Source organism: Galendromus occidentalis, unplaced genomic scaffold (assembly GCF_000255335.2).
Source record: "Galendromus occidentalis unplaced genomic scaffold, Mocc_1.1 scf7180000077488, whole genome shotgun sequence".
Taxonomy (NCBI): Eukaryota; Metazoa; Arthropoda; class Arachnida; order Mesostigmata; family Phytoseiidae; genus Galendromus; species Galendromus occidentalis.
In genome coordinates, this window is record NW_003805476.1 from 1,610,347 (window position 1) to 1,633,650 (window position 23,304).

A 23,304-nucleotide genomic window follows, 5' to 3' on the forward strand; every position below is an offset into this window, starting at 1 on the left:
CCCTCAAGCTCGACACTTCATTCTCTAGACGAGTGTGTTAGGAGCCCGACACGTGAGGTGTCGAAAACGCATTCTAGCATAGCGAACACATCGAGAAAGGAAAAGTAAGTGAAAGATTGAAGGGAAGGAAGCGCTCCAATGAACGTCGCTGCCAACGAGCCCTTCAATCGTTCTACCGAACGGACGAGCTCAGTGAGAGGAACTGGGAGCTATTCCTTCCAACGAGAAGATTTCTAATGTACCACGTGCGACAGATCCGCCACCGTCGACCAGGAAGAATAGCATCGGAGCTCCCTTCCAATTCGACTACGGAGGATATTGCCTAGCCGAGTACTTCAATTAGCCTTCTGGCTCGTAGTCTCCTCTCGGCCGTGCGTTCGAGAATCGATCGGAAACTTCGTAAAGACCGCTTCTGCTCTCGGCTAGGAGCTTCCTTCCGACGACGACGAATCGGAAACGAAACTACGAGTGCAAGCGTTTGCCCTCTCCCCCCTCCCCCAGATGAAGATTGCGGTGTACAAGAAGTCGAGGCCTATGATCATGGTGAGCGGAAATTCTGACGCTTTTGATGGTCCGAAGTCTTGTTTCGTCGTCTCGATACGCTCCGGTGATACAGTCGCTTTGGTAATCGAGGAGAGACCTGAAAGCCCGAGGTGATCTCCGCTATATTCGAGTTTCAATATTCGCATTCTGCGAGAAAGAGCCCCTCGAGTCAGGTTCGGGGCAGTGAACCTCAAGTACAGTCGACCGTTTCGATTGCCTCGCTCACAAACGGCGTGCCCGCTCGGGTTGCCGTCCGGCTCCCCACATCGTCGTCTGGACTCGGGGAGACCCTGGGTCCAGGAAATGAGAAGCATTATCTGATTTATTCCGTTCTTTGAGATGAGAAATTCCGTGGTCGTGTGTAGTAAGCTTCTTGAACGGATCCACCTCGTGTTTACTCAAATATCATCGGGATGAGAATAGATGATTCCATCATTCCGATCGTCTCCCCTCATTCGGAGAGATTTGAGCGTGTCGCAGAGACGGAAGCGAAGAAGGGGATACCGACGGAAGTGGAGCCGGGGGCGCTGGAGTCGCGAGCTCCCATTCCGCTGACCAATCGCATAATCGGAGACCGATCCCAATTGATTTGTTTCTTTTCGCGAAGCTCTCCGCGAGAGATCCTTTACACATCCGTGGCCAAGCGCCGCAGATTGAGCGTCGATTCCGAGAAATCTGATGATTCGCCGCGGTATTCTCGAGAAACCATCATGTAGTACCGCAACAAGCGGTGAAATTATTGGAACGCTCCACCCCGATTGATAATAATTCCTCCGTAGACTTGATCGCTACTCGTCCGGAATAGCTCTGTCCCTCTCAGCTCCGCCCAATAAGGTCCTGGAGCCATCATCGATTCTTTTCGTACCCGGACCAGCACCAATTTCATGTCCTTCAGTCCTCGAAGCCTGAGGTAAGAAGGAATTCCAGGAAATTCAACAACTTCCTTCCTACAACCGACAAACAAGAGAGGTCAACTTCGGAATCGCGGCTTCCGAGCTGCACGAGGCGACGAAGGTTATGGCTTATTAACGACACCTACGTACGTTCCCGCTCTCACATTCATAGCCCGCGGGGCGCAGTCAACGAGCTCCGCTCGAACTAGGGTGCCGCAGCTGGCCAACAATGGAGGGGTATTTCTTCGGGAGAAAAAACCGATCACCGCATATATCAAGCGACTTTTCGAGCCCCAGTGAAAAATCTCGAATTGTGAGACCAGATAGGATATCTCGGCCTCTTCGGACTCAACGAAGCCCAGTCCATAGGTTCCCTTCAGCCCTTCAGCCGTTCGCTGCCGATCTCCGATTTCTACCCTGCAGATCGCAACAGTGGGATAGCGGATGCTTTTGATGGATTGGCTGTTTATATGGATATACGCTCATTTTTGCTCGGCCTGCCCAACTGTTGAGGACGATTTCCGCTCCTAAATAGCCCTGGGGAATATTTATTTTTTATCGTTATCTATCTCCCGTGCCAGAAGTTCGGAGCGGTGTTATCGGCCGGAATCCGGCCGACAATAGCCGCCGAGACGATTAGAATCGAGTCTTTTTAATCGTCGCAGTCTTCGCTCTGACGGATGGGAGCCTCCGAAAGGAACATCCTCTGTCCCCGCTCGTTTTGAAACGGAGTTTCATTTCGCGGTTGCGTGGTTCACGGGAGAGACTCGATGGCCGCCGGGCCTAATTAAGGCGCACATGAATGTGGTCTTTCGGACAACGGCGTCGCAATGTACGGACTCTCGACCAATGAAGATGAGCATTAGCTCGACCGGCAGACGAAGCGCAGCAGCCGTGGGCAGATGCACCGAAGACAAGGAGCGGTATATTGAGAGGCAAATGGGAATGGCGGCCGTGGTCCTTCTCGGCTCAGTAGACTGTGTCCTTTTCATTTCCCTGCTCTCCTACCGACTGAGGCGTTACGTAAACTCGATGCTTTTCCTCCGAGGACGCTCCTCCAATTGTCGTCATCATCGTCACCGTTTCCATCGTGTCATCTATTATGGCTCAAGAGGTCGCTACGGATGGAGTGTCGCTGCGTGCTGACCGCCCAGCTAGCCAGCAGGCCAATTTCTCCTAATACCAGGACTTTCGTTCTCATCGGTAGGATCATCGATATGGTCACGGCTGACGACGAATGTTGACATTAGGGCCACTCGTTGAAGTTCGCTGAATTCTGTGATGATTCGAGGAGACGACCCGATGCGGAAGTCGCCAGGGTACGGACTGTCGTCCTGTCTCAATTATTCTGAAGTGCCGAGCCGGAAAAGTCATGCGACTCGATAGGGCGCTCAGGAAAATCGACGTTCAGACGATGGCGGAGGCACGGCTTCTTGATGGGGAGGACCACAAACGAGTTTTTTCCCGAATTGGCTGGAATATCGACATTTCCTCGGTAGGAGTCTGATCCACGGTGCCTTCCTGTGGCATAGTGATTGGAGATTGTCAACTACGCTTTCAGAGAACTGATCCAACATTGTCAACCCTTCGGAGAGGCACGGCGCTCCGCCGTACAGCGGGCAGGACCCCGGAGGACAACACGGGATGCAGGGCCGCTCGTTTCGACTTGATTAGAAACTCCAGCTTTGTCCGCAAAGTAGTCGAAGGGAGCATTCGGAATCGGATTTCGGAGCTTCGAGACTCAGTCGATGCAATTATTAGTTCGAAAAGCTGAGCTTCCAATCATGTTCCTCATACACTCGCATGCCTCGTCATAATGATGAAAGTCGTGATCTTTCCCCAAATTCCATCCTGGGGTAATCCCATGCAATTCTCGCTCGGGTGATTCCCTGCAATTCTTATCGTTGAGTGAATCCCTCCCATCTCGAATTCGGCCAATTGGTCGAATCTTAGAGAAGACAATCACTGATATGTTCAAATTTACATTCTCCCGAAACTCGCTCGTAATCAACCTCAGAGATCATGGGTCGCGTGAGGAGGATTCGGGGACCGACCCTCGTATATTAGCATTGAAGCCAGTTTCCACCCCTTTTTTGTTTGGTTTCGTCGTTTCGACCGAGAGACTATATGGGAGGTCCGGATCGACTACCTATAGGATCGAAAGTCTCCCGTCGTTTGTTCCTTCGTCCGAGAGCTTCGGAACGCGAGACGAGCGAGCGTACAGGAAGGCAAGTAGTCAGTCTGGATCACTTCTCGGCAGTCGGCGATCTTCTACGACGTTATATCCGGGCGATCAGGTGAAGGATGGCTCCTCAATGGCTCCTTCCATGGATGCGTACAGATCGGAGAATAATTCCTCGCTAAGGAAAAAAGACGAGAACACAAGGAACGCGGGATACGGAAAATATGCGAAAAGGGAGGACAACCTAAGCGAGAACGACGAGGGAGAAGAGAGGAGAGTTGGCAAGCCGAGCGAGGAAAAATAGGGAATATAGCGGAGTTGAATTACCGCACCAGTGTGGAACGCCCATACTCGAAACTGAGCTCCTCCAGGGACGGGAGAAGGGTCGACGGAGACCACGAAAGTCTTATTCTCGAACGCGGGCAAATCTTCCCGTAGAGAAGCCCTTCGCTCTCTAAGCCGGCCAAGTTCATAAATTTGGACTCCGCTCATAGGTCACTTCCAGCCTGTGGTCGACTCGGCCCAGGTGTTCCTGATGTGAAGTGGCCCGATCTCGCAGCTTATAGACTTCAATGCTTCATCTCTCATTGCTTTCTTCGAAGCGTCCCCGTTTCCCTCGCCTCGTTCCGTCGTGTTGGAGGCCCGAGCACGTCCAACTCGAATTCCTCTTTACCTACACCTGCCCTCGGAACCCGAGAGGCACCTCTGCAGGACATAATGCCCGGTTCCGTGCCGTCGTTTTGTTCAATGACAATGTAGCTCAGGATTTCGAGAGATCTCGACTGCTGAAACAGTCAAACAATCATCCTCGACGGAGAGAGAAACCAAGTCTCTGCTCCGGACAAGAGATGCTGATGCCCATTGAATCCTTATTCCTCTGTGAGAGAGTTCGCTTTTGCTTCGATTCGCTCGTTTGGTTTCCCTCGTCGGTGTATTCTCTCTACCCTGTTTGTTCTGAATTCGACGACGGCCGCGATATGTATAGTTGCTTGCCCACTTTTATTCGCCCTGTTTTTCCTCCCATATTTGCGAGGCGATCGTGGCAGTTTCTTTCAAGTCTGCGCACCGATATGAACGGAACCCCACGAATTGCACGGCGAGGGAACACAGAATGACACATTCTAATCGAAAGAGGTTGAGCATGGAGCGGGACTCTGATCGGATCCCGTTCGCGGCGGTAGAGGACGAACGATAATTAAGAATCCTCCTCGATTAACTCACTTCCTGAGGCGGGTCCTCCAGCAATTGCGTCTAACCGCATGTCAGTCGTCGCATGTATCCTAAGGAGTCAAAGTCTCAGCACTTTGTCACGCCGACGTTGTACACGGATGCGCGGGAACCACGAAGTCGGATAGACGCACAGACGGACGCACGTGGCAGGCAATCAATCAAGCGACCCACGGCGAGCACACAGCCGAAATTCCTTGAGCTTCACAGATTGTCATTGGACGAACCCTTCAATTACGACGCCGTCCACAGTTCCACAAGGACACCGACCGGGAAAATCTCGACATCTCCGCGTAGGGGATCATGAACTGTTCCGATCCTGATGAATAAATCACTGGCGAGGCGGCTAACTCAATCGGGAGGATCCGAGTCGCAAACTTGGAACTGGGCGCGAATCCGTCCGTTCGGCCCCGTGACTCTGAAACCGGTTGGATCACTGTGGCCCGGTCTGTCCTTCACCAGGAGAGGAACTCCGAGGAAAGGGAACACTATGCCGGGTGAGGGTGTCTCTCTATCTTCCTTTCGGAGTTTCCTCTCCTCTCAAAGTTCTTACTGGGCGACAAGGTTGCGACGAAATGGCACAAAAAGACCAATAGATCTCTTCAACGACGAGCGCAAACGACAAAAGCGAGAGGTCAGCAAGCGGCGACGGCGAGGCTTGCGAAAGAGCTCGGCCGGCGTCTTCGCTGCTGGCTGCCATTAACGGGCAAGATTGTTTCAGCAGCTTTTATTCCATCGTCTCTCAGTTCTCCCCCGAGCGCAAGCCGCCCGGTACGGCGGCGCTCTGAAGAACAATTCTGTTTGGAAAAATCCTCTGCTGCATAAGGAATCATTATTCTCTCCCATACGCACACTTTGTCTCACTCGCGAGGCGGACACAAAACCTTTAATGGAATCGTGCGGCTGAAGCTAATGCAGCCGCCGCTCGGGGTGCGGCTGCGAATGATGCCATTCTCGTCCAGAGCTCCTCGAGTTTCATAATCGGAGTGAAGCGGAGTCGGACAATTTGGTGAAAAAGGTGACAATTTCTACAATGATCTCCTCATAATTTTCGCTACCGCGCGGCGTCCGATTCATGACAATTCCGGCGCAGTTCGAATCATTCATTTCCCGGTTGATGATCCTTGCTCATGGGCTTCTCGGAAACACGAAGGGTCCCATGGACTCGATTCGAGACGGTGCAGCGTGGCACGACCAGAGCTCGGGGAGTAGATGAGATTGCGTGACGTCCTGCTCATGTCTCTTCCATTCTCTCCGGGAAAAACAGATGCTTCTGTCTGCTGATATGATTGGAAACTCGTAACCGACGCACGACTGAGGTATTCCTTCCTCCGGAGATCGACATCGTCATCCCCTACCGAGTACCGGGGATCGTGGAAGTTTCCGATTTTAATACATCAGACGATCCTTTGGGGCGCTCACTGGGTGATGGAGTGTTCTGTGCTTGACTTTAAGCAGCGATTGAAGGTCTGATACTCGGTCGACCAGCAAAGCACCTAGCCACCTGGCCAGCCACTCGAGCGCTGGTTCCTCCATTGGTCTCAGTCAGTAAAATTTATACAGTCGGTGCCGCGTACAAGAGACTCCCGAGTGAGAACAAAAAACCTCTCATGGACGAGTTCCCCCAATGCGCGGAGAGATATAATATTATCGCACGAGAAATTTTCGGAAATGCCGTTTCCCTTACACGTGCTCCCAAGATTCATATGTACGTTCGTCTGAGGCGCGCCTGAAACGCCTTACAGGGAGTCGGATCCCGACTCATTCCCGATGCGTTCGTGAAGTACAGAGATTCCCCTCGCTCGAGTGCTCGTGTTTTGAACCTCTTATGTTCGCTCACAGATCATCCTCTGGCACCGTCATCCTTAATTCGAAAACTGCAATGGCGATTATTGTCCGCAAATCGATGATGCTCGCAGGCGGTCCAGAGCGTATCGTAGCTCGATCGGAACTTCGGAACACCATGCGTGCTTCTCATTATGCGTGCAGATTCTTCGTGATCGACCGCCTACACGACAATATCATCCACGGAGGCTATTAAAATTTCGGGAAATGAGTTCCCCGTCGTCCCATGGTGTCCGGTTTGGGTCAAGTGTGGAACTCGCGATGAGTGATATTCGTCCTTGGAGCGCTCAAGTTCCGACTTTGGTTTTCTATATCTAAATTTCTCGCGTTAGTCGGAGTATATACACATATACATATATCCATAATTACCGAAGTCATTCGAAAAGATTCGCGGATGGAGGGTTACTACGGCGTTCTGCTGATCCTGGAAATCTTCCCTCCAGAATCGAGCTCCCTATCATTCTCCATGCACTCTGAACGCGGTCTCACCACCTAGAATGGGAAATTCACCTCCATTCCGGAACGGGGCTCTCGGCAGCGCCCCAGGGGTAGATCGATTTTCGCACGACTGGCTAGAGATTTGATTTCCGCTCGAGGGCTTCGATCGGGAATCTGCAACTCTGGCTATCTTTCAGTCAAAACCCTCGAGAATCTCTGTTTTCTTGTCTGAGAAGGGGGTAGGGATCCGGATTACCTGAAGTCAGTTGCTTCTTTTTCCCCTCGCAGAAAGACATCTCGAAATAATTAGGTATCACGGCCTGTATTTGATGGGCGCCTGAAGCCGACGCGATTTCTCTCGATATCTAGAACCCTTAGGCTGCCATTTGATCCACTCGCGAATCTTGACGTGAACCCGATGCGTCCTCTTTCGAAGGCTCCAACTGATTAGTCGCTTCTGGAGTCTCCCGTAATTCAGGGAGCGCGATCCCGGAGCTAGCTCCGATCCGAAACGTATCGGATCAAGATAATGCAGTCCCAATCGAGTTGGGCTCGAGAGCAATTGTGCTCCGAATCCAAACCAAGATGCGAATCGAGAGGAGCTGGTCATGATTAGAATGCTCCCTTGAGAAGGCACGCGTTTGTCTCCCGACGTCGCCGTCGGTGCAAGAGATCGAGATTGCTGTCGTAGCGCAACAATGTGTCCCCGAACTTCTATGATTTACTTCGTGTCGAGACGGAGGGAATGCGCGATTCTCGCAGGAACGGGAACAAAGACTTCATGTAGTATGCGACTGAGAAGTTTTGAAAATTTCGAAGCGGCCAAAGCTTGAAAGGGAATCCGCCGGAGCTCTGGGGAACGTCCCGGAGAACGAGAAAGGCGGCAGGACATTCTCGTCTCCGTGTTGAGATAAACTCAATCAAGTTTGTGGCGCGCCTCTGCAACTCCTTGGTCAGCAGCCTTCCGCGGAGGGAGCCGGCGAGCGAATAACTGGCTCTCGTCGATACGTCCCGACTCGAAGGGCCTCGGCTCAATCCACATCGTTACGATGAGTATTCCGATGAACCCAATAAACCCAACCCAAATTCCTTCCGCGTACGGCCTCATAACTCGTTCCCCTTCATTTTTCTTCGATCGTGATGATTGGCGAGCTCTCTGTTCGCCGTCATCTCTATTTGCCGAGCGACACTTATCACAGCAAACATCTCAGTTGTTGCAATGGCACCTAATCAACAACTTTCCCTCCTCCGATCCGTGGCTACAGAGGTCTTGTTTTCACGCAGCATCGTGTGTCCTCTCGATTGCGTTCCGCAGTCGCTCACGTATTCCGATTCACATTTCCTCGATCCTTCACCGTTAGGCTCAACGAAAATAGATAGCGCTGATGGCGCGGCACTCGAAGAATCGGAACAGGTCGAAAGATTGTGAACTCGAGAGAACTCGAATCTTGTGTCAATCATCAGATGACGAAGCTGACTGAATTTTCGCTCCAAACGCCCGGCTCCCCCCTCTCCCGCTTCAATGAGGTCGCGGGGCTCTTTCGCGATGTCGATGTTGAAGGCGACGTATCGATTGCTTCCTTCCATATTCCCGTGTCTTCTCTTTCTCTCCCCGGGCCTCCGTCGAGCATAGAATAGCTCTTGGACTCCGCCTTGTGGAGTTCAGAATTGTCAGGAGTCGACACTTTGATAAGGACTGATAGCATGCTAAGCAAACACAGTCTATTGATCGGGACGAGGATGTACAGGAGGTAGAGCGGTATCGAGACCGGGAACGATCCTCACCGAGAAACATCTGGGTTCTGTTTCGGCCGACGAAGTATTCTGGGTTTTACACAGATGGCGCCTTGAGCTCGAGGAGATCAAAGAGTAACGTGGCCCGACACTCTCCTGCCGATGATTCTTCGGAGGAGAATCACTCACCCCCTGCTGCAGTTGGGGAAGGATGAACGAAGGAGCAAGAGATGGCGGCGCTGTCCGTATTTGGTTTCCGATATGGGAACCAGTTTATGTGGCAGCTTCCCTGAAAAGATCCCATCGGTCGTCAACAATGTCCCGAGCTCTTCTGCTCCGTCTAACACTTGGGAGACGCTTTGCCTTTCGAAGCATTCTCCCACCAAAGTCGTTGTCGAGTACGCGTATGTCCAGCTGCTGCCGTCAGAGGGAGGCGATCGTTTCCGGATGAGTAAGTGAAGGAGTGGGCATGAAGTTGGCAATGGGATGTGAGCCGACGACTTGCGGACGTTCAGCTCGGAGGGAACGGGAGCACCTCGGGAAACGGCGTTAGTGCCTCTCTAGGAAATCCCGGCTTGGTGGACGATCGATGTCGTGTGGGATCCGCTCACGACAGGGTAGGAGTATTCGAGCGACAGGAAACCCGATTATGAAAAAATCTTTCTTCTTGAGGAGCGAGGGGCACAAGAAGGTCTATTCTCTACTGGTGCAGGCAACGATACTCATTCCCCGTTGGGTAGCGACTGACACGGGAGTAATCTACCCATTCGACGTGGAGATGAGACCATCGCCCATGAAGGTGTATCATCGAAGAATGCAACGACGTCATCTGTCGGCGTCCCTGTCGGTGGCCCACCTCACAAGTCGTTATCAGCATGACAGCATTATCGACATGTTGTATTAGAGCTCTGTGCTGTATACCGACGACTCGAGCCTGAGCATGTTTTCTATGATAATTATGGTGTTCGGCGGCGTTTGCCGAATAAGCCAAGCGAAGACGACGCAGCTGTATCCAAAACAGCATGAGTGCATCGTACATGAAGGTTGTCCGATACTACCCTGCGTGGGGGAGGAGGGACAGCCATTCTTTCGTTTATGTCGGTCGTCGGATCTAAGGTCCGAGTCGGCGAATACATATCTATATATATAAAAACGTATGTCTGTCTGTCTGTCTGTGTGTCTGTCTGTCTGTCTGTGTGTCTGTCTGTCTGTTTGTATGTCCGGGGTACCCTATAGACTCGAAAACGGCTGAACCGATCGTCGTGAAAATTTAGGAGCGTGTTCTGGGCGATCTAGCGGTGGTTATAGGGGGGTCAGTTCCCCGATGCGATGAGTCCTTCTACCTTTAAAAAATTATTTGCGTGCTCCACCCACGAAAATTCGAAAACTCGAAAAAAAATTGAAAGATCCGAAATTCGCAAAATTCACAAACGCCTGAACCGATCGCCGCAAAAATTCAGGGGTGGGTTCCTGGGAGCTTCAGGAAGGTCACATGAGGGTCGTCAATCTCATGTGATGGGTCTTCCCTCCATGAAAAAATTATTTGAGTGGTCCTCTCATCGAGAATCAAAGATTTCATAAAGAGAAAGACGGGAATTCGCGGGACTTTCAACGGCTGGAGCACTATGAGGGGGCGGATTCTCGGGAGCTCCTAAGAAGGCTATCGGGGGTTGCCGTCATCATTGGCCTCTGTCTTTCTACTAATGAATCTCGCTGAAAATTGCTGTGGCCGTGAAGGGTATAGATTTTCCGAAGAACATCTATATATATAAAAACGTCTGTCTGTCTGTCTGTCTGTCTGTCTGTCTGTCTGTCTGTCTGTCTGTCTGTCTGTCTGTCTGTCTGTTTGTATGTCCGGGGTACCCTATAGACTCGAAAACGGCTGAACCGATCGTCGTGAAAATTTAGGAGCGTGTTCTGGGCGATCTAGCGGTGGTTATAGGGGGGTCAGTTCCCCGATGCGATGAGTCCTTCTACCTTTAAAAAATTATTTGAGTGCTCCACCCACGAAAATTCGAAAACTCGAAAAAAAATTAGAAAGATCCGAAATTCGCAAAATTCACAAACGCCTGAACCGATCGCCGCAAAAATTCAGGGATGGGTTCCTGGGAGCTTCAGGAAGGTCACATGAGGGTCGTCGTTCTCATGTGATGGGTCTTCCCTCCATGAAAAAATTATTTGAGTGGTCCTCTCATCGAGAATCAAAGATTTCATAAAGAGAAAGACGGGAATTCGCAGGACTTTCAACGGCTGGAGCACTATGAGGGGGCGGATTCTCGGGAGCTCCTAAGAAGGCTATCGGGGGTTGCCGTCATCATTGGCCTCTGTCTTTCTACTAATGAATCTCGCTGAAAATTGCTGTGGCCGTGAAGGGTATAGATCAGCGGTTCCCAACCTTTTTGGCTCCGCGGCTCCGCAGCGAACCCAGAATTCCCCCGCGGCTCCCAGGATACCCAGTGCCCTCGCGGCTCCCGCGGCTCCTACATACCTACTACATCTACCGTGTAGTAGGTAGGAACTTGGCTCCGACCTCGTGGCAGATGAAGTCGATCCGTTTCGGAACCTTCCCTTGGAATTGACAAACCCTGACGGCCCTGACCTACACCAGGAATTCTTCCGCGGCTCCCCCAGAAAAGTCCCGTGGCTCCTAGGGGAGCCGCGGCTACCAGGTTCGGCGGCTCCCCCAGAAAAGACCCGCGGCTCCCCTAGGAGCCGCGGCTCCCAGGTTGGGAACCGCTGGTATAGATTTTCCGAAGAACATATGGAATAAAAGCGGGGGTACGGGAAAGTGCGGAAACGGGAAAGCGGGAAACGGGAAAGTGGGAAACGGGAAAGTGGGGAAACGGGAAAGTGGGAAACGGGAATGTGGGGAAACGGGAATGTGGGGAAACAGGAATGTGGGGAAAGCGGGGAAAGCGGGGAAAGCGGGGAAACGGGAAAGCGGGGAAACGGGAGAGCGGGGAAACGGGAGAGCGGGGAAACGGGACATTGGGGAAACGGGACATTGGGGAAACGGGAAATTGGGGGAACGGGAAATTAGGGGAACGGAAAAGTAGGGGAACGGGAAAGCAGGGAAACGGGGAAGTGGGGAAACGGGAAAAAGGGGAAACGGGAAAGTGGGGAAACGGGGAAGCCGGGAAACGGGAAAGTGGGAAAACGGGAAAGTGGGGAAACGGGAAAGTGGGGAAAGCGGGGAAAGCGGGAAACGGGAAAGTGGGGAAACGGGAAATGGGGAAACGGGAAAGCGGGGAATACGGGGAAAGCGGGGGGAACGGGAAAGCGGGGAAACGGGAGAGCAGGGGAACGGGAAAGCAGGGGAACGGGAAAGCAGGGAAACGGGAAAGCGGGGAAAGGGGACGCGCACCCAGAGCAAGCGCACCCGGAGCCAGCGCACTCGGAGCTAGCGCATGTGTAGTGAGTCTAGCGATACCGAGTCGCCGCGAAGCGGCGACCGGGAGCGCTAGTTGTACATAAAATGTCATCATCAAGCATAGCTCCCCGATGGAAAATGAGACACAAAAGCACAAAGAAGCGTTGGATGTCGCACAATTCCAGTCTTTTTACGACTGCTAGCCTTTTGCCTATGATTCTCGAAAATCGGTCGCGAAGTATCACTCAGCTGAGACGGACGTCGAGCGACCGCCCGTCTGGACGTCCGACTAACAAACTCACAGATGGGCAGCGAGATCACAGCGGGTGGGAGACCCCTACGCTCAGCCATTAAAAGTCGTTTAAAACGATTCTCCCTCGTTCCGTTCCACGTCGACGGGCTCGAGTTCGGGTTATCAGCTATCGGTCTCTCTCACTGAAGGAGACGTTTCCACGCCCGTCTTGCACCCTTTGAATACACACGCGTGCTCTATCCACGAGCTCGAGCTTGCGCGAGCAGATAGGCCCACGAGAGCGGATCTAAAAGAGACAATGCTATCAAGTAGACGCAACGCTCTGACCTACCTCGAACCCATGTCCCATGAACCTGGAACGACTCTACCGTCGTTACATCCGTTCTCGCCGGATAACGCGCCCTCCAAATTCGCCCTCCTCCTGAACGACCTCGACCTCGCTGTGAGCATATTCCCGTCATTCATTCCTCAGCCGGGAATCCTCCCGCGTGCAAACAATCAGTCAGTCCGCAAGCCGGGGGAAGACATGTACGGAAAAGATAAGAAGCAGACCCGCGCGCAGCGTTCCTAAGCTGACCTAATTGTTGGGAGATGGGGAGTTAATGGAGGACTTTGGAGCTAGAAATTCCTGGAGTGATCTCAAGCTCGTGCTCCATCCACGCGAAGCCGTCCACAGATACATGAGTTATCTCTTGGATCCCACAAAGAGAGTAACTCAGGGAAGCTTCGGCTCTGGACTACGTGGCACGGGAGCCCCTCGTCACCGACGAAACTCGACCCGCTCGAAGGGGGGCACCCTCAATAGAAAGCTCGGGCACCGAGAAACTCGCAACCCGTTCGTTGCTGCCCCAATCGAACACCGACTCGAGCCGCGGCCGCTAGCTTCGTCACCCGCTCAGCAGATTGAATTCGTGTTCCCAAGCGCCTTGACGAGGAATAATATCAGCTGTCCTCCAGGACTCGCGTCGCGGAGTTCGCGGCCGTCACGCTGACGCCCATGAAACCCACAGAATGACAGCGGGCAGTCAAAGACTCAGTGTAGCAAATATAATCCCATGTTCATCGAGGTCCCGGAAGGAATTAACAAACTCTCCTAATCCAGTGATTATTCATCAATTCTTCGAACCAGCGAACCATCCCTCCCTCGAGGCTGGAAACGTCGGTGGCCTCTCAATCGATCTATCCGATTCAGAATCCGAAAGCGAAATCATAGTGCTGGGCTTCCATGTATGGGTCAGCGAGTCCGACCATCGTCTCAGCTCACAAACTACGTCGATATCTCTAAACTCATGCGTAGACGAGCTGAGAGATTTGATTGCGAGGCAATTTGGGACACTGCGGGGGTCGAACGATTGAAGGAGAGGACACCGGAGAGGTCGATCGGAAAACATGTTATTAAGTCGCTTACCGGTGGCGCTCTCCATGTTTCTCCACTCTCTGAAATCGGGCCTGGAGTGCCTCGCTTGGGCCGAAATGGAGTGCAAGAGATTGTATGTCACCAACATTCTCCCGGTGCTCCAGGGATTCGGCCTTATTGCAACGACCCAATCTTGCGAATAAATCAGCTTATCGGAGCAACAGCGTAAAGGCAGAAGAAAACGCATGTGACCTAATACAGACTTTTTTCGGACGGCAAGCTGTTTCTTTTCGGACAGCAAGGGAGCGAGCCTGTCACCAAGTTCCAGCTGGAGCTGTTCCAGTGCATGTTTCCGCCTCAAAATTTCGGCATGCTCAACGCTAGAGTCAGGAAGATATTTTTTAAGTTTCCTCCATTGGCATTCTACCGGTTCTCAATTCCCTGATATCGGCCCAAGCTCCGACGGTGAGTGCTGGGCTGCGTTTGAGGTCGATCCGCGAACGCCCCATCTTCCGTGAAGTTGACAGGGAGACCAGCCGGACAGTGAATTTCCGACAAACTCGGGAAGAAATTGTTTCATCTTCTCATCGAGGGCATGGGAAGAGGAGGGACGCGATCAGCAGGCTGACCGACGTACGCCGTACGTAGCCTAGATCAGGAATCCTACCATAAAGTCTTTCGAGCCCGTACATACCTAGAATGCTATGGAACTATGAATTCCGAGCTCACCACTCCGAAGAATTCAGGCATCTTATCAAGCCGTCGAATGATGCACCCTTTGGCGCCTGGGGATAGAGTAGTCCAGTGTGTTACATGCTCCCTACTCCAGGAGATTCTGTTCGGCCCAGGTCTGAGGTTTCCGAGGGCGAGTCATAAAGGATCGGTAGGTCAAAATTTTTACCTTTGGGAATCGTTCTCGGCGAATCCCTAATATAGTGCTCATCTCTTCACAGAGCTCGGGCTTTTTTGAGGCTCAGACGACTCCTCTCGCTGCTGGGTTTGGCTGGCTGGCATTCACTTGGTTGGCCTGTGCATAAGATCGTTCCGCGTTGACCGTCCCCACCCGGAGCCATTTTCCGCCACCGTTCTATGTCTATTATTCACAAAGGAATAAGTTCGGCCGACGAACTTTCAGTGCCTCGACAGACGCGATATCGGGGTGTCGACGCAAAGCCACGATGCTTTGAAAACTTCGAAAAGTTCCATTCCTTTCATACCATTGCGCCGTCTGCATCGAGGGTCTGCATTATTCAAGGGTGGAATCCGGTCATTTTCGGGGGAATACCGTGATCCAAAGAGACAGCCGAGAGAGTTAATTGGGGAAGCTCGGAAAACTGAATACTGAAAACTCTCAGGAAGCGTCGAACTGTCGGGGTATGGAATAGAGTATTTTGAGACTCCGCCGGGCAGAGCCGAGGTTCTTGACAGTGTCAATTTCTTTCGAAGGAAAAAATCCGCCCACAAGCCGAACGAGCCCCAGCAAACGGGTCAGCCATCAGCTCAGTGTGTGGTCTGTCCAAACGTCAAATGCAGAGAACGCATCTTCGTTTCGCTTAACATTCCGCTTCTCGCCCCCAGGAATCCTCGAACGCCCACTTATTATCAGTGGAATTGAGCGGGACGAAATTGCAGATGCCCCATTTAATAAGGCAAACTCGGACGGACGCAGTGTGGCCGAGTCGTTCATCCAGTCAGTCATTCCGGCCAGGCTGATTCAGTGCGACCGCCATGCCACCACAGTGCCTGGAGCGCAGCGATTAAGTACCTACCCGTGTGTAGTGACCAATTGAGGAGAGCTCTCCCGTGGACCGTGTCTTCCTCCCCTTTCGGCCACTGACATTCCCCTTGATTTCCATTTCCTCACCGCCGCCGCGCCACATTCGGGGGAGGACTCATCTGAGTGGTGAAGCCCGGAACCCCCTGCGCCACCATCTTGTTTCCATTACCCCCGTCCTCCTTGCAAAAAATCCAGGTCTCTTGCGCGCGTTCCCGAATGGGACCATTCTTCCGGACACCAGGGAAACTCCGGAGAGCGACCTTGATTTGTTTTGTCTCTAAGCCAATCGCTATCGTAGTCCTCCGCCGGCATTCCTGGGTCGGCGTCGCTCTAATGTGGCGCATAATGTCGAGGCGCCGATCTCTTGTCTAATGAAATGGTCAGCAGGGACTCATGGAAACAGCATTGGCAAATGAATTCTTCGTGGGCGTATTCGAGGGAAGGCTTTTTTATTTTTCCCCGCTCCATTCTTCCCGGCATGATAGTCTCGTACGCTATGAACCTCCTTCTAGTCGCGTTATCAGCATGAAGACTCATGAGCAGAGATGGAAAGCGGTCCGGACCACGAAGGAACGCCCGTGATAGACTCGGATGAGCATAGAGCAGCTTTCCTAATGGAGGCCTCTCGCTCTTGCAGGATGTCCATTTTGCTAGGAAATCTACTCTATGAGGATCGAACCTAGAGTTCTCAGACTTAGGCTCGGCAGTTTTCTCTCGATCTATCCAACAATATTTCCTTCTGAGGCAGCAGATCATATGGGCTCCCTTCGAGCTGTTCCTATCGACAGACTGGGAGACGTCCGGAACGATCCGATTGTCACATATCACGACGAACGGAAGCAACCTTGGGTGACCGAGCGGAACATCGGCTCGATCTGCAGACCAACACCTTGGGCGGGACAGCGGACTCAACCGACCGAGGAGACGGAAGGCTTTTTTTGCATAGAACACCGACGGGAAATCCCAGGAAGTTGGGCGGCTACAGGTGCGCACATACATATTGCAATCGATGTCGATTCACTTCTGAGCTCTCTCCTGTCATCGGCATACGCTTAATTCGTGGATTAAATTGCGTGCTAATTCCGTTATCATCGTTATATTGCCACCCGATTCCTGCAAGCTAGCCTGATCCCAATCGGAGACAAATCCGCTCCCGTTACGGCAAGCAAATATTGTGAAATCATCAAGTTCTAAGCCCAGCGTTACCTTAGGGAGGCGTGCCTTCTGAAGTCACGTTTGGCGCGCTTCTGTGTGCTCTCTTGTCGGTCCACACCTACCTCTCCTCGGGAGTCGAAGTTCACTTCTTTGCTCCCGACGGGTGTTTGTGCTATGTACGCATGGGGACAAAAGGTGGAAAAATCCCGAATCGCGATCGGCAGGAACACCGGATATTACTTCTGGTTTCTGAAGGCTTCCGAAGAGACAGACCTTGTCACTCGCCGAGCGCCACCTCAACAGCCAACCCCGGCGAATGTCCTCAGTGGGTAGGGGGCGAACGGAGGAACAGGGGTACAGCATGTCGGAGGGACGGGCGTTGAAGGAGAACCGTCCGCGTCGATGAGAGATGACTGTTGCTATTGCCAATAGATGGTTGTCTGGCGGGTAACCCTTGTCGTCCTCGTCGCCTTGCGCCGCTTTCATCGTCCGCGACCAACCGGGAGCAGTGTATGTGCGTTAGCTGAAAGTCATTCGAATGTGTCTAGGTACCATTCGGCCAGCAGGACAAATGACTTGCATGATAAATCCTCTCTGTGGAGGCTGGGACCGATCCTCTCTTTCCCGACCCGCTGCCGGTCGCTACTGTTTGTAGACGACCGTTGCAATCTCTTGTCTGGTTCTTGCGTGTGCTGCCTAATAGTCTGATGAAAGATGGTGCTATCCGCGCGCAACTGTGAGCTCAACTCAACAGTCATATGTACCTCTTCCTTATGTATGTACATACATTCAAAGTCAATCGTAAGCCCAATCACTCAATGCGGGAGAATTTCCAACTTTCAGAGCATCGGAGCGGCCTTCAGAGCTCCAAGGCGGCATCGGCTGTCCTAATTATATGTACCTTTCGACGGATCTGGAAAACAGAGCACGAACTTCTAGACGGAGAAAATCTCGTCCTCATGGCCTTTCCGCGTCGAGGCAACGACGCAAATGATTGCCATCATGCGTCCTTTCTTGTACCTAATTCGAGTCCGCACCGGCTGCGAGAACTGCGATAGCGGCCGCAGTGCCCCGCATCACCAACTCAGAACAATAGACGTGATTTCTGACTTACAGGGTTTCCGGATAGTCTCGTCAGCCGCATGATAACCTCGCTAAAGGAGAAACGCAACTTCCGCGGAAGAGTGATACGATGCTGCCGGCGCCGCCAGTGCTTTCGCTCCTGAGCTGAAGACCGTCTGAAGACCACTGAACGAGTCTGTCAGAGTCTTCGCGGTCGGTGGAGCGGGCTTTTCATCGGGGTCCCTTGCCCCGGCAACATTCCGGCTACCCGTTGCGAGCCATAACTCTTCAGAAGCTCTGTGTGGGAGGCAGTTAGACAATGGCGGACCCGGGGCCCTCTGCACGATCGGGGAACTCCCTGGCCCTCTTTTGCGTTCACCTACTCCTCCACCCCGCTTCCCGCCGCTGAGGGACCCTGAACTGATTTCCCGAAGATTGGGGAAGGGTCCGAAGAATTCATTAGAGGAGTTTATCCGATTACTCCGGATCGGCGGATCCGGAGGGGAGTTCGGCTGGCTCCTAGAGTATACACATCATGCATATCGCATGTAGCTTGAAATCTGTATGACTCGGCGCGAAGGAAGGTTCTCCGCTGTCAGAGTTCTCAACTGGAATTTTCCTCCGTTGCGTCGCTCTATTCGTGGATGACGATGCAAAACGGGGACATCCGTCGCATGGAAATTCTTGCAGAGCGGACAACAGATGCGAGCGGTTGGCCTCCCACAAACGACTCGGTTTTCGGACTTTTCGCCATTGCGTGTAGAACGGAAACGCGGATGGATTCGAACAAACGGCTGCTCGACGATAGCACGGAGTCTCGAACCGGAGTAGCGGAAGGACTCGAGACCCGCAAACTCAGTCCGCGTCCTGCCAGACAACGCGGAAACATCGTCCATGTGTACTCCTACGTACGGACTGCTCGCCACCGCGTGGGCAACCGAACCCCCTCCCCCCGTCCGTTCTCCCGTGCATCCGCCAGTCCGTTGATCCATGCCACAAGAGACGCAGCGACTACAGCTCGAGTTGACTCGAGCGAATCTGTCCATCGCTTATTGACTGCATTTTGTCAAGCGTACGAGCGAGCACCGAGGAGAACGGTCTCCGCAAAAATATAAGTCCCATGTTCCGGCTCCTGCACTCTCGCGAGCCGAGAAACTGTACATAGATACCCCCGGCCTTCGTCGAGCGAGAACCTGGGGGCCTTCGGCCCGACAGACAACCGTAGGTAGGTCAATGGACGTTTACTGATTGTAAAATATTTACGATAGCCGTCCTTCAACGATGTCGAAGGGTCGGGCGCAAAAAATATCGAGGAACTGAGAGCTCGAGCACAGGCATCAGGAAATAGTTTCCGTTGCACACACCGAGAAGCTTGCTCTTCGAAACTGGATAAGATCCATCTGATTCGTCCCACCTGAGACCTCCGCAGGCCTGAATCCAATTACCTCCAGCTCAAGCGGATCGTTTTTTAAACTTTTGATTTTTCCAAAATAGATATGTCTGAAAATTAGTATCGCTGAGGGATGGGCCGATCGAATACACCGTCTCGCGCAGAGCCGATTACGAAGAGCGCACGAGCTCCTAAATGAGCATTGTTCTACTGCGTCGTATCCTTCCGACCGTAAGAGCACGCAACGAGCAACTTCCCGTGACAGTCGCTCCTTTCAAGTATTCGGGGGAATGCATTCGGGTCGGAGTCCTCTGTCTCGACCCGAATGAGTTCCAGTGTCAGCTTTCGAACTGGTATCAGACCGCTCGTAAGAAGCTTCGCACCTGGTTTCCGAATGATCTAGGTGAGTATTCGACTCCAAAGCTCATTCCAGCCTCTCTCTGAGCTCCGATGATTCCCCTCCCGGGTCTTTGGGAATGCAGACCTCATTGGTTAGGCTGCGACTTCGCGCAGGGATTCTGGCCTCCCGTCTAGCTTCTAGCTCACTCACTAGCTCCGTGGGGTGAATACCCGTCAACGGAGAATCTTTGCCGTATGGTACCACGAGACAGGAAAAGAGAGATAGATGGCAACGGGGTTCAGTTCATTCATCAAAGGCGATGCGGGGACGGAGAATATAACCATACATTTGTAAGCGTGCGTCCCCAGTGAGCCTCCGGCACCGTCCACCACATCAAGCCATGGAGTGCATTGTATCTTCGGATCTCGTTGAAGGTCACGGACCCGGACGCCTCCTTTGGGATTTCGTTCTCCCGCTTAACAACACTTGAATCCGCCCTCGACAAACTCTTCGACAAGCGAATCTCTCAATTCCGAGGGCTCGTTATTGGCTGTCCCTGATGGAGAGTTCTTGTGCACCTCCTGATCGGTAATAATCGATCCGGTCAGGTTCCAAGGAGGTTCCCCTTGTTCCTGTCGCACCTGCAATGATGGACGAAAATTTCCATTCGTATGCCTTCAGTCAAAACTCCGAGTGCCACACGCAGAGGAGCTCTTTTCGATGCCTCCTGTCGACCCGCTAGTCACGTCCACTCGGATTGGTTCCCTTCCCGATTGTTGTGAGTTGCATCAATGCTCGGAATGAGGTGTTAGCCGGTCGGGTTTCCTGTTGCCCTGCGACGGGGAAATGTTCGCGAAGTCTGGCGGGAAAGATGTTCGCAGCGAGGAGCTCCCCCGAATGGAAAGAGGTATGACGGGAGGGAAGATGATGGCAACTGGCTGGAGTCAACTGCCCTTTCGAGAGTGTAAAGGATAAGAAAGCGTTTTTTCAAAAGGCTTCCATTCCAGAGAGACGGCGCGGAAGAGAGCATCCGGCGGATGAAGGACGCGAAGAGAAGATGCCCTTGAACGGAAATATACAGAGCAGCATTGAATCAATTTATTGAGTTCTCTCTCTGACTCGCGCTCGACCCTGGTTCCACTTTCGGAACGAGACTTTCCCCCTTCAGAATTTTCAGCACGAGAAGACTTGCTTCCCTCTGATTCCTCGAAGCTGCTGCTTCAATGAGAGCACTGTACTTAGTTGTGGAAAAAAACAGTATCCTCGCAAGAGTCCACCCATAAAGTGCCCCAGGAGACAACTCATTCGGGGTCACGAGTCCTAATGGCGATGTATTTTTCCCTATGTACGTGTACATGTTCATGAACCCCAACGATTGATATTCGTAAGTAATCGAGTGCATTTTTTCGATCTCGTGGACCGAGTCCAGGAAGACGAGAAAATTGGAGACCAGAACAAAGATATCCCGTCACAAAAGTATTTTCGATTCGCGAGACGGTATGTCATCCGCTCTCAACATCATGTTTCCTCGCTGTGAGGTAGATTCGCTCGCCCCGACTGCTGGGGGGAACGAGGCAGCGAGATCGTCGCGCTCAGCAGGAAATTGCTCTTAGAAATGTGCTCTCACCCTGCATGACTCTAGCAGACATCGTTCCAGTGGAGTAGTTTACATCTTACAGCGACGAGCGATGCCCCCCTTTCTTTCTTCCTGGGGGGTTCTAAGGGACTTTCTGTCCTTAGAATGTGGAGCGAGTGGTCAGCGCAGTCCGAGAGGCTCCGATAATCGCACGTAACCGATGATATTCGGCAAGGCTGATACCTAGATGGCGGTCTCCAGGGATTTCTCCGAATCGTGTTTTCCGGTGCTCTCCAAGGATTCCGCGTTGAAGAATCCCGAGGGTGGCTGAATTCGCGGAAACTCTAGGTCAATCTGCGGTAGAGGTCCCCCGTCCTCCTTCCAGCGTCATTCCTACGGAGTGAACTTAGCGAATTCTTCCCGAATACTTCCCGAATCCTAGCGTCAGGCCTTGTCCTTTATCCAGCCCATATTTCGAGGGGGAGTCCCCCAAGAATCCTCGATCAATCCGAATCACAAAGCCGGTTCTTGAGTTTGGCAAACTTCCAAGAATGAGGAATTGTTGTCCCCAGATCCGTTCTCGGAACATGGTCCACAGTCCCTGTTTCTCCGTGCTCGAGAATACCTATGCTGATATCAATGGAATTTCGGAACCCGTCTAAAATCTCGAGAATTAGTCCTTCGAGGCTCATTGAAGGATCCGCACGGCAGCTCGCAATCCGAATTTTCCCGCGGCCCCGAATTCTTCAGAGGAATCTCCTGAATCCCGGAAGCTGCAGCTCCTCCGAATCTCGAAGTGATCAATGGTCTTATTCGCTGTTCGAATTTCGATGAGAACCTTGAGATTCCAGGATGCATTAGGATTAGGATTGAGCAAACCAATACCGCATCATTTCGCAGTTCTTATGTGCGAGCAAGTATCGCCTGCTTTCGCTGAGCGACTTCTTGCAATCGATGGAACGGGCTCCTGTGTAGCGGTCTGATCTCGCCTGATACCCTGAGCCAGATGAATTTGATTCCAAAATCGGAACGTTTCTGTAATGAGCGATGTAATGAAAATTGTCGATAATTACCGAGATTCATCCGCACTAGAATCTAGCTCGATGACTGAATCTTCATGGCTCGCACACATACGGAGGAAGGACATCGGGTAAGAGTGGCGTATGGAGGATTTTTCTTCTCTGACCCTTCCGGGGGGACACAGGCTGGATGATTATTCTTGCTCTGGGGAGTCTAAGCGAAACATTCGAACAGCTTCTAGGGCAGGGTTTCCCAACAGGGGTTCCGCCACGAGATTTTCGGGGTTCCGTGGCGAAGTTTTTTGCGGAACCCTCGGGTTCCGTAAGCGAATTCCCAGAGCTCCAGCGGACAGATACTCGGTTCAATTATCAAGCATTAATGCAATAATTCATCAAACTTTCAAGCCGAATGCGCTGTTCTTGAAAAATGCCGCTCCAGAGGACAAACAAACCACCGTAGGACACGGCCCCCAAGCGCAGGATTTCGAATGCAGTTTTCGAACAGAGAGGACATTATCGAAGAGATTCTCGTTCGGAATTTGGTGACCCGTGGAATCGTGAAAATCTATCCACCACAAAGGAGCACTGCGCGTCGTGGTGCCTTTTGTCAGCACTTATCGGTGTGAGACGGGATTCTCGGTATACACGGCAACTAAGACCAAATACAGAAGTCGCTTGGATGCGGAGAACGATATGAGAGTCCAACTGTCTGACAGGTTGCCGGATTCCGGGGAAAGGGTACAGCTGGGTAAGGGGGCGTTTTCGGCCACGACTCCGATTTTCGAAATGGATCGCGTGGCGTAATGTCCCACTCTTTAGGAGCATATTGACGCACTCAGATCATCCCAATCGCTTTTCAAGTCCGAATGGTATGCGAAAGAAAAATTAAAGTGTGTTCGGACCCCTGAAAACACCTGAAATCTTTGAACGGTCATTGCTCGAGAACGGGATAAGCTAGAGACTCGCGCTTGGTGGCGTTCGAAAGCTGGGAACAAGAGCTACAAAACCATGCCCCAATCACCGTCCTGAGATATTTTCTCCATGAGATACAGATCGATTTTCGTCTGGAAAAATCACTTTTTCGTGATTTTTCCGGAAAAAAAATGTGATTACCAAGCTGGAATCGCTTGGGACAAGTTTTTT